The sequence below is a fragment of the Mesocricetus auratus genome, unplaced genomic scaffold, assembly GCF_017639785.1.
Source record: "Mesocricetus auratus isolate SY011 unplaced genomic scaffold, BCM_Maur_2.0 Super-Scaffold_100676, whole genome shotgun sequence".
NCBI classification, from domain to species: Eukaryota; Metazoa; Chordata; class Mammalia; order Rodentia; family Cricetidae; genus Mesocricetus; species Mesocricetus auratus.
Genome location: NW_024429266.1, coordinates 152,480,756 through 152,493,255, shown reverse-complemented (window position 1 = coordinate 152,493,255; position 12,500 = coordinate 152,480,756). Strand labels below are relative to the sequence as shown.

At 51.2% G+C, this 12,500-nt stretch overlaps 1 protein-coding gene across 2 annotated transcripts in view; it reads left to right on the top strand.

Annotated features, from left to right (window-relative positions):
- The window catches only part of Wnt7a (Wnt family member 7A), a 46,153-nt gene that overhangs the window by 3,509 nt on the left and 30,144 nt on the right, over positions 1 to 12,500 (top strand). The window lies entirely within an intron of this gene.

Genomic DNA, 12,500 nt, shown 5'->3' with positions numbered 1-12,500 from the left:
TCTCTTAGCCTCAGCACCAGCAACTCCAGTGGGATGCTCAAAACCCCCAGTCCAGGCTAGCATCTTCCACATCCCTGGTTGCTTCCCCAGCTTCCCTGCTGTCATCTGGGCTCCCAGACTGCCCCACTCCCCACTGCCCCCAGAATGCAGGAACAGTTAAGTGGAAACCAGAGCATGCTGCTACTCTGTGAAAGACCCTTTAAAGGGCCAATCATTCTAGCCAGCGGGAAACCATTGCCCACCCACTGTTGAGACTTGTCCCTTCAGGACCCCTCAGTCTCATTCCTAAACATACCTTACTGGTTCCTCTTAAGGGCCATAAGTGCCTTTCTGGAGATGAGCGCCATAGTTCAATTCCTCTGCTTGCATTCGAGTCTCCTGGAGTCTCCTACCACCTGCTCCTCGGCTCCACGCCAGCCAGCACCTCACACTGTCTCAGTGCATTCTGCCACTCCAGGAGGGCAGGGGCTCTCAGCCAGCTCACGATGAGTACCCCTGCCTTTCCTGCCCCCAGGCAGTCTCACTGCAAGTCTGCTTTGGTCACCAGATTCTGTACTAACTACAGAGCTGGGCTCTGTGGTCTGTATGACATGGGCAGGGCAGGTCCCCTCCTGCAGAGCCGCTTTCCCAGCATTCCCTGTCTGGATCTTGGCTACATGGAGTCCCTCCTCTCCACACCCATCTGTCCCCTCTGTCATCTCAACCCCAGAATCAGTTCTCTTGTGAACCAGAGAGGAGCGGGCCACCTCAGCTCAGGCAACAAGTTGTTGTCAACATGAAGACTGTGGTTGAAGCCTCTGAAATCCCAGTCTCCCAAGCTTGTCACCTGTCAGCTTTATCCTTCTCCAGTGATCTATCCATCTTCTAACTCCTGATACCCAGGCTGGGGCTCTGACATTATTTTGAACCTAATGGCCTTGCTGGATGATGATGAGTAAACTTGCTACAAACGAGTAAACTGATGCTCAGAAGGGACTTGGCCAAAATAAGTGACAGGGTCTCCCAGGATACAGTTCACCTTTCACACTGTGATGATACCCATTGGACTGTGGCAGAGGGGGCCAGGATGGAGGCACCCCTGGATCGTAACACCCCACACACCTGGCTGCATTCTGTGGGATTAGACCCACACAGTCTAAGGAGGAAGGATGCCCCCAGTATCCTGGGAAACAAAGGACTGAGTTAGAGGAAGCCAGTTGGGACAGGTAAAGATAACCATGAGGAAACACATGACACAGCAATGCTGGGGTACCATGGGTGGAAGTGGGAGCTAGAGTCAGGAGATGTGGGAGCCCAGTCTTAGGAGCTTGAATTGCCAAGACTTGGGATCTGTTGGAAGATTCTGACCATGACCATGATTATCAAAGGATGGGCTGCACCTTAAGCATTGACACTATTAAGTGCTTATTGACCCACAAAAAAAATGGCAACTTCATATGAGTTAAGTCTTTCTCATGTGTTAACAAGTATCCTGTTATCTCTCAAATGTGAGATTTCTGGACTCCTCACACCCCCCCCAGGATTGCCTCAGCTTGCCTGGTAAGGGTGAGGTCTCTGACATATGGAGCTCCTCTGGCACTCTGAGCCATAGGGCACAAGAGTTGCCTTGGTAGAGACTTCTCAGAAGCTCCACCCTGTGTATCTTTGTAGATCCCATTGGCTAGAATTTAGTCACATGATTTCACCTAGCTGCAAGTGAAGCTGTGAAGGGCAGTCTTGCATGCAGAGCAGCCATGTTATCAGCTCAGGATGTTAGGAATATGCAAGTAGATTGTGAGGTAGGATAGCTGTCTTCTACTTCACCAAGCTGAGGTCTGAAGGCTTCCTTCCTCCCACCTGCTCCTACCCATCCCTGCGATGGTCCTCTGTTCTGCCTGAGCTTCCTGGCTTTGCCTTCCCTTCTGAATGTCTGGATTTTCATGCAGAGATCTGAGAAGACTGTGAGCATGTCTAGACAAGGCCTCTTGGAAGTAGAAATTGAAACAGTGTCCAACACACCCAGGTGAAAAGGGAACTGTTAAAACGCCTAAGGAATTGTAAAGTAGGGATGGTGCTGGCTTCAGAACAACTAGACCAGAGGTTGCATTGCTTTCCAACAATGGGGACAGCTAGATGACCATTGTAGACCCAGGACTACAACAGGTTCAAGATCTCCGGAAAGAGCCTTGGCTTTTCTCCAGCCACTCTGATCCCACAACTTAGCAAGGCTGGACTTCAGGTCACATGTCCATCCCAGGGGCAAGATGCTTTGCTGGCCAGCATGAGAGTCCACTCTGGCCATCTTCAAGGAAAAGAAGCAAAATGCCAAAGCTGGGTCTTAAACACATGGTATTTATTCCTAACAGTTCCTGAGGGTTTCTTTCTCCTGAGGCCTTTCTCTTGGACTTGGGTAAGGCTCCCTCCCCATGGTGCTGGGAATCCAGCTCAGGGCCTTGCACCTACTAGGAAATCACTCTACCACTGACTGTCAACCTGTTTTGTTACTGTTACTCACCTGCTTATCCCTTTCCCTATGGAAGCTCTCACAGTTCTTTTAAAAAGATACCAGTCTCATGGGATTTGGCTCACCAAATTAGTTTAACCTAACCACCTCTTTAAGGGACTTCTCTCCAGTTTCAGTCACATTCTTGGGTGCTAGGGATCAGCACTTCAGTGTGAGCCATAGGGGGACATAACAGAGCCCATAGCAGCAAGCAGTGGCACGGTCCATGACTTAAGAGAGGTTCTGGAGGGCTGTAAGGGGCTCAGAGGTGGGATCCCCAAGATGGAAAGGGGGGCTTGAGTCTAAGAACAAGGTAAGGGACTTGTTGGCTAGTCATTGGGATCACAGGCAGTGGTAAAAACCAAGGAAACTGTGGATAAGGTCCTAGGAGATAGGGAGAGGGCTCAGGTAAGAGAGGGTCCTAGTGAACAGGTCTTTCTCAAGAGTGGTGGGATTCTTTCTGCGTGGTGTATGGCATGATATGTTTAATGAGCTGAGGCCTGGCCCAGGGAGACCCTCTGGGGGCCCAAGAAGGGCTTTAGCCCCACCTATCGACATCTCTCTCTTTTGTGCTGGGAACTGAACTCAGAGCCTTAATCACATCTTAAAGCCCTTTCTTAGATCTTCAGAACCCCTTATGTAAATCCAGCCGAGGAGTGATGGTCCCTCATTGTGAGAGCTTCCTTCTCTACCTGTCCCTGCCCGTGCCAAGCTTTCTCCACTGTAAATGTGGAGGGGATGGAGAGGTTTCCATGTCCCTTTTGGCCTATATTTTATTCATCATAACAGATAACCCTCCCCGTGAAAATGACTTCATTTCAGTTGAGTTTAATTATGATTACGGAAGATTTAACCTCTGTCACTTGACACTGCCACTCATGGGACTTCTCAGACCTCCACATTCCTGCCTGGTTGAGTGGGTGCCACACATGGAGCTCTCTGTCACTTGCTATCATGATTTATATTTCCCAGTGAAGGGAGGAGGTTGTATTTACTCACCCCTGAGCTGTCCGTTCATGCCTTTTGCCCATTTCCCTGTTGTCCTGCCGGTTCTCCCGTTGGACTCGGATGACATGGTAGTACTGACATCATGATACAGAGATCCAGGGCTGCATTAGCAGTGCCCAGGTGGGGGTCTTCACTCTCTGATCTTCTTTACTGAGGCTCAAATATGGCCAGGAGCTGAGACAGCCGTTTCTCATGACCCTGTCCTTCCAGGCTCATATATGGCAGGAGTCATCTGTATCCTGTGGCTGCTTTGCGGCAGGGCTGAGATGTGATAGTGAGTTCCCTGTTGCTTGAGGGATTTGCCTGTGTGCACGGGCCAGGCTTGAGAACCTCAGGGAAGTTGTGTGGGTCAGCTAGATGTGCTGTAGAGTTGGAGTCACACATCCAGGGTTCCATTCTGTGCCACCCTTACATCGCTGGTGATGTTGGGAAGGTGTGCGACCTTTCTCCTCTCACTCTGCCCGTCTGATGTGGTCTACCATGCCAGGTAGCAGCAGAACGACAAGATGCAGGATGTAAGACCCTGGTACCTGGTGGGCTGGATCTCAGAGGATCTCCTTTCCTCCTTCATGGAGTCTGTGTGCTGATCTAATATGGAACACAGCTCAGAAACTCATGCCCCAGGTTCTGTTTCTCTCTCTCTCTCTCTCTCTCTCTCTCTCTCTCTCTCTCTCTCTCTCTCTCTCTCTCTCTCTCTCTCTCTCTCTCTCCTTCTTTCTTTTCAAGACAGGGTTTCTCTGTGTAACAGTCCTGGCTGTCCTGGAACTTGCTTTGTAGCCCAGACTGGTCTTGAACTCACAGAGATCCATCTGCCTCTGCTTCATGGTTCAGGTCCTATTCTTTGTGTGGCAGAAACTATTAGTCAGGCTACTGATCTGAAGTCTTTACCCTGACTAAAATTGTGTCCCTCAATCTGCCTGTTTCTCATCACCTCCTGGTTCAAGCCATCTTCACACAGTTATCACTTGGGCAACATCACTTTCCAGTCCATGGAGCCATCAGTGTCATTCTAAGTAGGATGTCCCCATATAAGACCCTATTGCGGTTTCCTGTTGCTCTCAGAGGAAATGCAGACATTGCCCCTACTCCCTCAGCTAAGTCCTGTCTCCTGGCACAGTCTGCTGTCCCTTCTGCCTATGTGCCACTCCCCAGATGTCTGCTTGTTTTGTCCTCCGTCTCTTTGCTCTCCACTCTAAGAGATGTCACACTTCTGCATTGTATCCTCATCCATCCTTTACCTTCACATATTTCTCTTGATGCCATTGCTGCTCAAGACGACAGCTCAAGGCCTTAGCCCTGAGGCTGCCTGCTGTCTCCTAGCCATGGACCTTGACCACAATGATAAGGATGCTTGTCTCCCTGGTGACTAGAGGATGGATGAGGCCTGTGAGTCTCCCTTTGTTGTGGATCATCTCTATATCTCCAACCAGAGCTTTGTGGGGGAGCAGAGACCTCAGGACCAGCACATGGAAGGCTGGTGATCACCTTGAGCTCAGTAGATATAGGGTCAACCCCAAATGTTGGAGCAGGAAATGGGTCCAGAGCACACACAGGAGAGAAAGCTGAGCTGCTGCAGTGATGTGCTAACCTGGTATTATACACCATTCTTCTCTAGAGCCACCTCCTCCAGGAAGCTTTCCTTGACACAGCTGACCCTGCTCCATTGTGTGCTGTTGTATTTCTGGCACTTATATGTGTGGACATTCTTACATGTGGAAGAATGCATCTCCAGTTATACTTAGATTCCAGCCTGAGGTTCCGTGGAACTCGGGTCACCAAACTGTCCTCTTCTCCCAGGACCCCCAGGCCTGGTTTTCACAGAGTACGTGAAGACCATTCCTTTCCACCCTGTGTTCTCAGTGCCTTAGAGCCCCGGAGGGTGGGCTAGCACCTCTTATTTACTGAACACCATGTCCAGGGGTCCCTCACATCGTTTGCAAATGCCTTATTTTCTATTCTGGGAGGATAATGTATTTCATTTCTAACCCAAGTAAGACTGCTTACTGCTTGCCACACTGTTGGGGTCCCGTGATGCCATAACACTGCTTATGGCAGCGGTTTTGTTTTTATAGTGCCAAGGATAGGATCCAGAGCCTTGTGTACATTAGGCTTTTTGAATAGCCATCCAATGTGCTCACTCTTTTGTGACCTTCCCTTTTCCTTGCCTTCCAGTGGGATGAGTGTTGACTAGCTAAGAAAGACCATTCTAACCTCACTCAAGAGCACCTGTGTCCAAGTTCTGTTTAACAGACTTGTCCCTACCTTACCCTGCCTGTTCCTGGTCATCACTGGCAGATGCCATGTGGTAGGGGTTTGGTTTCGTGGTTAGTGACTGAGGGAGCTCAGCATGTAATACTCTTTGCTCTGAGAGGGCCAGCGTGTCCACCAGTATGCTAAAAGCTCTAGAAACAACTTGAGCAGCCTCCACATAGAGGTCCCAGCTGTTCCATGATAAAGTGCTGCAGAGATCCGAATACTGGGAATGACTGCTCTGTGACAGAACTCAAAATGTGATTTGGGGACAGCTTTCAGGTCACCTGCTCTCAGGTACAACATTTTTTCTATGGGTCCAGAACAGGGGACTGTTAGCATCTGGTGTGATTGGGGCCACTGAGATCTGTTTCAATCAGCAATTCTCAGCAAATCCCAGAAGACACCCAGGGAACTCATGCCAGACTCTCCACACAAGGGTAGTAGACACACAGACATGTCTGACATATATCTGGGAATGCATGATACAGGATAAAGAGTTCAGACCCAAAGCCTACATCCATGAGATTTTACAGTTTCTGAGGAGTGAGTTTGGTTACATTCACAGCTGTTAAATGCTTACGGCTAAGACCCCCTCGTACCTATTTGCCCACCCCACACTCACTCACCTGTCCCACAGACAAGATCACTGTGCAGTAAAAGCTGGCGAGTAACACACTAGTGAGCCATGGGCTCTGCCCTGGCACTTTCAGCGTCTGATGGGAACAGATACAGCTGGGGTCGAAATGCACTCTAAATGGAGGCCCACATGAACTGTTAACTCAGAGTCACCTGCAGGGCCACCTGAAGCTGGAGCTTGTCAACAGGACAGGACGCAAAGAGATGGCAGGGATGGCTCAGCAGTGTATTGTGACTTGTGCAAGATCCAGGACTCTAGAGAGGATGCTGGGATGGTGGACAGGGACAACGGAGAGGCTTCAGAAAGAAATGGAGAATGGGGAATCCAAGGTGGTTGTCTTCTTTCTTTCTTTTTTCCTTCTTCCCCCTCATGTAACCCAGGCTGGCCTCAAACACACTGTGTAGTGGAGGGTGGTGTTAAACTTCTCTCTGCTCCCAAGTGCTAGGATTTCAGGCCTGTTCCGTCACTCCCAGACTTCCCATGGAAAGGTTTTGCACATCACATCCAGAGTTCTGCTCAGGCAGGGAGTTGTCCAAGAGATTCGATCAGGAGGTTGAGTGATAACCACATTCTTTGTGCACACAGAAATTTGCTGTGTCGCCAGCATTATCAACAAAGAAATGGTGGTTTCCCATCATGTGTTCAGGGGATGCCACATTCCTTTCCAAACGCTCATGGCCTCCGGTTTGGTACCCTCCTGCAGAATTTTTCCAGGGATGGGCACACATGACCTGGGATTCAGCCTCAGGTCCACCCGCCTCTGTCCAGCGCCAGGGAAACTTTCTCTCCAGGGCAGTGGTTTGAGCCTTACTCCCCTTTATTCTAGGGGACTATCTGGATCCTCCTCCCTTGCATGAGAACCCCTACAGGTTCCCAAAACGCTCTTTTTACCCACAGCCTGTAAAAGTGGAGCAGTGTTTGACTGCTTGGCAGGATGGATGGGAAGTCTTTTCCAGGGAGAGAGATAGAGTGAGGGGCGGCCAGCTCCACTTTCCCTCTGCCTTTCTTAACAATGCACCATCTTGCCCAAGCAAAAGCTCTTTTCTTTCCCCATTCTCGCTTAGAACACAGCCAACAAAGGGCTTTTTGTCTCGTTTGCATTTTTTTTTTTGCAAGCCTCAGTTCATCCTGGATTTTCGCTCTCCTGACACTATTCTTTGAGATGAGCTTTTTGTTACACGGTCTTTCCAGCTTCCCCATGGTAGACAGTTCAATGCACACGCACACACGCACATGCGCGTGCACACATTTTCACACGGTCATTCATTCAATCCAGAGATTTCATAGGTCAATAATCTAAGTCCCCACAACATCACAGGGAGAGAAAGAAAACTCAAGTCAGTACAAAACGCAGATGGATAAGGTGCTGGCCACAAATGGAGGGAGGAGACATCAGGAAGAGCCTCAGAAAGTGGGGACATTTGCAGCCACATCATGGTAGAACCAAGCTAACTAACAGCGCCTCTGCTTTGAGCTGCTATTTACTGATCCCTGCCAGGTGTGGGTCAGGTCTCCTAAAAACCTTTCCAGAAGGATTGTTCATGATTCCTGGCTTAGAAATGAAGACCCTGAGGCCCAAGAGGCATATTAACTTGCCCAGTGTCTTGTGATGCTGGGAAGCAGGGAGGTAGGGCCAGGCTGTGAATCCAGGTTCACTGGCCTCGGGCTTTGAAGCCACCTGGATACATCCACAACGCCAGCATAGCAGCAGAAAGGGCATTTCTAAGCATAGGGAAGTCAAACAAATGCTTGGAGACCATTGGAGCACAGTTAGCAGTGTGCTGTGGTTTGGTTCTGTGGGAAGAGGGACCCACAGACAGAGCTGAGGCAGGACAGCAGTTAGAGTGGGGTGAATGGCACACGCCCTTCCCCACTTCTGTGTCCTGTCTTCACCTGACTCAATCCCCCCACATGATCCCTAACCTGGACATCTGGTTATGCACAGAGCGCCTCCTAACTCTAGTGGGCAGAGTGCTGAGCTGTGAGCAGCTACCACACCAGCCTGGTGAGAGCAACCTTTTTCCATCTGTTTTCCCAATCTCTGCACATTTCTGCTGGTGTCACTGTAGACCGCTCACTCTCTGACCCATTGGCTTTAAATAGCAAAAGGGAAAAAAACACTACAATGCACTCTGTGGTTTCCAGTCAGATACCGTAAATACACCCAGATAATATTCCGGTGCAAACCACGGGCAGCATTCGCAAAGGGCGGAGGATGGAATCTTTGGGGCCAGCTTGGACAAGGGCTCATTTCCTCTGTCCCCATGGGACTGCTATGGAGCCGAACACAGAGGGCGTCAACCAGGCTCTGGCTTCACCTCAGCACTAACACTCACCTCCCTGCCCCTGGCTGAGAGTCCCCTAGAGGCTCCTGGGAAGCCTCGCTTGTCTTCAGGGCAGCCTGGCAGTGGTCTCCTGGGTTCTCAGTTCGTAGATGGGTGGGTGAGGCTCAGGGACTCAAGTGTTGGCGCAGAGTCACCCCACTGAGTGAGGCATGGTGGGGAGTAGATGGCTAGTGCCTGTCATGTGGACTGAGCTGAAGACACCTGGGGTTGGTTCCCTGGACTTCTGGGGAGGAAGCCCTGAGAGGAGGCTGGTGAGAGTTGAGGGTGGAGGGGAGGGAGGGAATTCCTCACTGGGGGCCTGGGGACTGGTTCTAGTCTAGTCTCTGGAGTCACTGGTGACTGCAGACAGGCCATCCTTCTGTCTATGGCTCTGGGAATCTGTTCTTTGACTCTAGGAATGGGGCAGCTCTGCCCAAGACAGGATCCTGGGACTCAGATCTGGGGTCCAGACCCCTACTCAGTTCCCCTTCTCCTCATAATGTCCCTGGATTACCTGGCCCACACCAGCCAAAGACATTGGTCTGACTACCTCTGTTCTTGAGACTCCTCTCCCCACAGACCCTCAAACCCGGACACCTCAGCTTCCATCACTGTGTGGTCCTGTTTCTTCAGAGTCCTCAGCTAGCATCTGTTTCCCTGCAAAAGCAGAGCCACGCCTGAATCCCACATCTTAGTTCATCCAAACTGCTAGCACACAGCAGGTGCTCAGAAAGTGTTTGCTGAGGGCAGGGACTGGGCGCATGCTTAGCCTAGGTGACAGAGGCAAGTTTCATATGAAGACCCTTCTCTTGCCCCTGGTAGTCCAGGGTAGACTCCTCATCACCGCTGGAGCACTGCCAGCTTCAGCCAAGCTGGCATCTATTCACAAAACACGCAGCAGATCTGGTGGAGGGGCGGGCTAGATAAGAGCCGTGAGGCGCAGGGCAGCGGGTCATGTTCTGTACCCCACCGTCAGGTCAGATCGGGTGTCTGGGCCTCTGTGGAGAGGTGGCCAAGCTCAGCCTGCCCCTCACAGGTTGGTTGCCTTGATCTGTCGATCTCAGCGAGGTGCTCAGGACACAGGTTAGTCAGCAGCGCATTTCTGAAGACTTGGCACACTCCGTATGCAGGGAGTGCCTCCACCATTGCTGTGGGAGCTGAAGGAGCCGCTCAGAACTTCTTTGTAGATACACCTGCAAGTGTCACGCGATGTGCTCAGTTAGTGTCCCAGTGAAGGCTTCTCCAGGCCATGCTGGGGAGAGAGTGGACCATCGGGATTCAGGAATGGCCTGGGTCAAACTGGGACACTGTGTGGCCTCTCAATTAGCCTCTGGCTGTACCTGTGTCTGTGACATCAGTACCTTTCTCTGAGCCTCAGCCCTTCAGCTTCAATCCAGGGAGGGAGGCTTGGGCAGGGAGAGCAGTTGGGTGACCAAGGGGTGCAGGGCCCTTCCCTACTAGATCTGATGTCACCTCATTTCCTTCCCAGGGCACCAGGGCCCTGCCCAATTACTTATTGACAAGTATGAACTGATAACCGGATGCTATCTCTTGACAGAAATAATGCATTCTGGGAAGAGATGGTGCCTCCCTTTGTAACCATGGATTTCAGATGCAGTGACAAGGCAGGTTGGCAAGGCAGGGCTGAGGAACAAAGTCACCCAACAAATGCCTTGACTCCCAGTTCTGGCCCTATTCTAGGCAGGAAACTATCCAATTGCTTTTCTTCTCAAAGCCTCCATTTCTTTATCAGTAAAACTGGGCGTTGTCCTACATTGGGGGCTGTTGCAGAATATAACCCAGAGAGCCTGGCACCTAGTAGGTGCATAACAGATGTTTCTCATTGTCTGCCCTTGTCCCTGTGAGTCTGCAGAACCTGGATATGACTGTGCTGGCTCTTTGGTTGTGGTAGACAGGATTGTCTGAGAAGCTTACAGCCTGTTCACCATGGGCTCCACCCCTGCCTGGTCAGACATCCCTGAGCCTCAGTCTCTTCATCTGCAGAGTGGGTGCTGTCACTAGCTCACCCGATGGGCCATTTCTTTGTTTATTTTACTTTATTTTATTTTATGTGTATGAGGGCTTCACCTGCATGTGTGTATGTGTACCATGTGCATGCTTGGTGCATACAGAAGTCATCAGATCCCTTGAATCTGGAGTTACGCCTGGCTGTGAGTGCTGGGACCTGAGCTGAACATGGGTACAGAGAGCACCTGGTCCTGGGGGCGTTGGTGTTGTGCAAGGATGGCTGTCCCTTTGCCTCTCAGAGCAGTGGGTGCTAAAGACCGGCTTGTCGGGGAGGTGAAGGTCACGCATAGGCCAGGACGAGACTCCGTGGCGGTTAGGTACACCTCGAACTGGAAGCATAGCTGCCCCTCTCTCGCCCCAGAGAATGTGTGAACAGAGGCCGTGGCCACCTCTTAGCCATTATCTTCAGCAGCTCACTGTCTCTCATCACCTGTGTCACTCTGCAGCTCAGGAGACTCAAATAGAGTGAGCGGCAGGCAGACACCAACAGTTACCACAAAAAGTGTAGGTCTGTCTGGGTCCCACTGCACAGGGAGAACCCTGGGAAGGGTGAGGCTGAGGGGTGAGGTTTTCAGTCTCCCCTCAGTTTGCAGATTGCCCTTTTGGTCTGGTTAAGGGAATATAGTTCCTTCTGCCTGCTGGAGTGTGACCACCCCTGTGTCCTGAAGTCATTTAATCCCAGGCAGCGTTTGTTCCTATGAGGCAGCCAGAGCAGGTATGCAGCTATGCTCTGGGTGCCCCTGCTGAGTCAGACTGCTCTCCTGACTCCGGCTTCTTCAGATGTGAGAAAAGAACGTGAAGAGCCACCCCCTTCGCCTTCAGTCCTGTCCTCCACGAATGCTGTAGTGACTGACTAGTGTCCAGGATGCTTTCGCCCATTTAACATGGGCAGCTTTTTTTCTGTTCCCCACAACCTCTGTAGGAAAGCAGGTGCTGTTATTTCCCCTTTAACAGTGGAAGAATTGGGCACAGAGAGACAGCTGCCTCACCTGAGATCACACGGCTAGAAAGCAGAAAAACACAGTTGCCTGACTGTCTTTTTTCTCCAAAGCCTTTGAGGAGTTGACATTGATGTCATTGCCTCTCCTAGAGTTTTGTTTCTTGTGTGTCTGTAGTGAACTGGTGTCCAGGTTGAGGGGGGCCCTCCTCCTTACCACTCAATGGTTTTGGGGAACACAGCGAGTTCTTGAAATGTCTTATTGAGCTGCCATTTTGAAGAAGGACAGGGGTTCCATTCTGAGGACCCAAGTTTTGGACATTTGTTAAGCCAGGCTTTGGGCTAAGCCTCCTGGGTAGGCATGGGTGTTATCCTAGGCTCACAGTTGAAGAGACCTGGGTCTTGAAGAAGAGGGCTATCCCACAGCAGTCAGTAAGTGTCAGATGTGAACCAGACATCAACCTGTCCCGACAGGGGTGCTGTGGCAGGTGTCATGAAAGCAAGAGCAACATTGGCTCTGTCCAGCCCAGCAGGGCGCCAGAGCAGCAGTGGGGGTGAGGGGCCCGTGGTGTGTGGAACGGGTCCCAGGGAAGGCCAGGTGGAGGCCAAGGCGCTGGGGCAAAGGGTCTAGGATGCTTGCAGATTTCTCACCAGCTTCCTCAGTCTCCCCCGCAGCCATGTGCCTTCTCTGCCCCAGCTCCCAGAACACGTTCTTCTGAGGTGTGTTCTCTCGCTCGCGCAACTGGTCCAGCTTCTTCCTCATCCCCCCACCCCCGACCCCGTAAGAGCTGTGGGGCCCAGGGACCACCATGGCAAAGCCCTGTTCTCCTT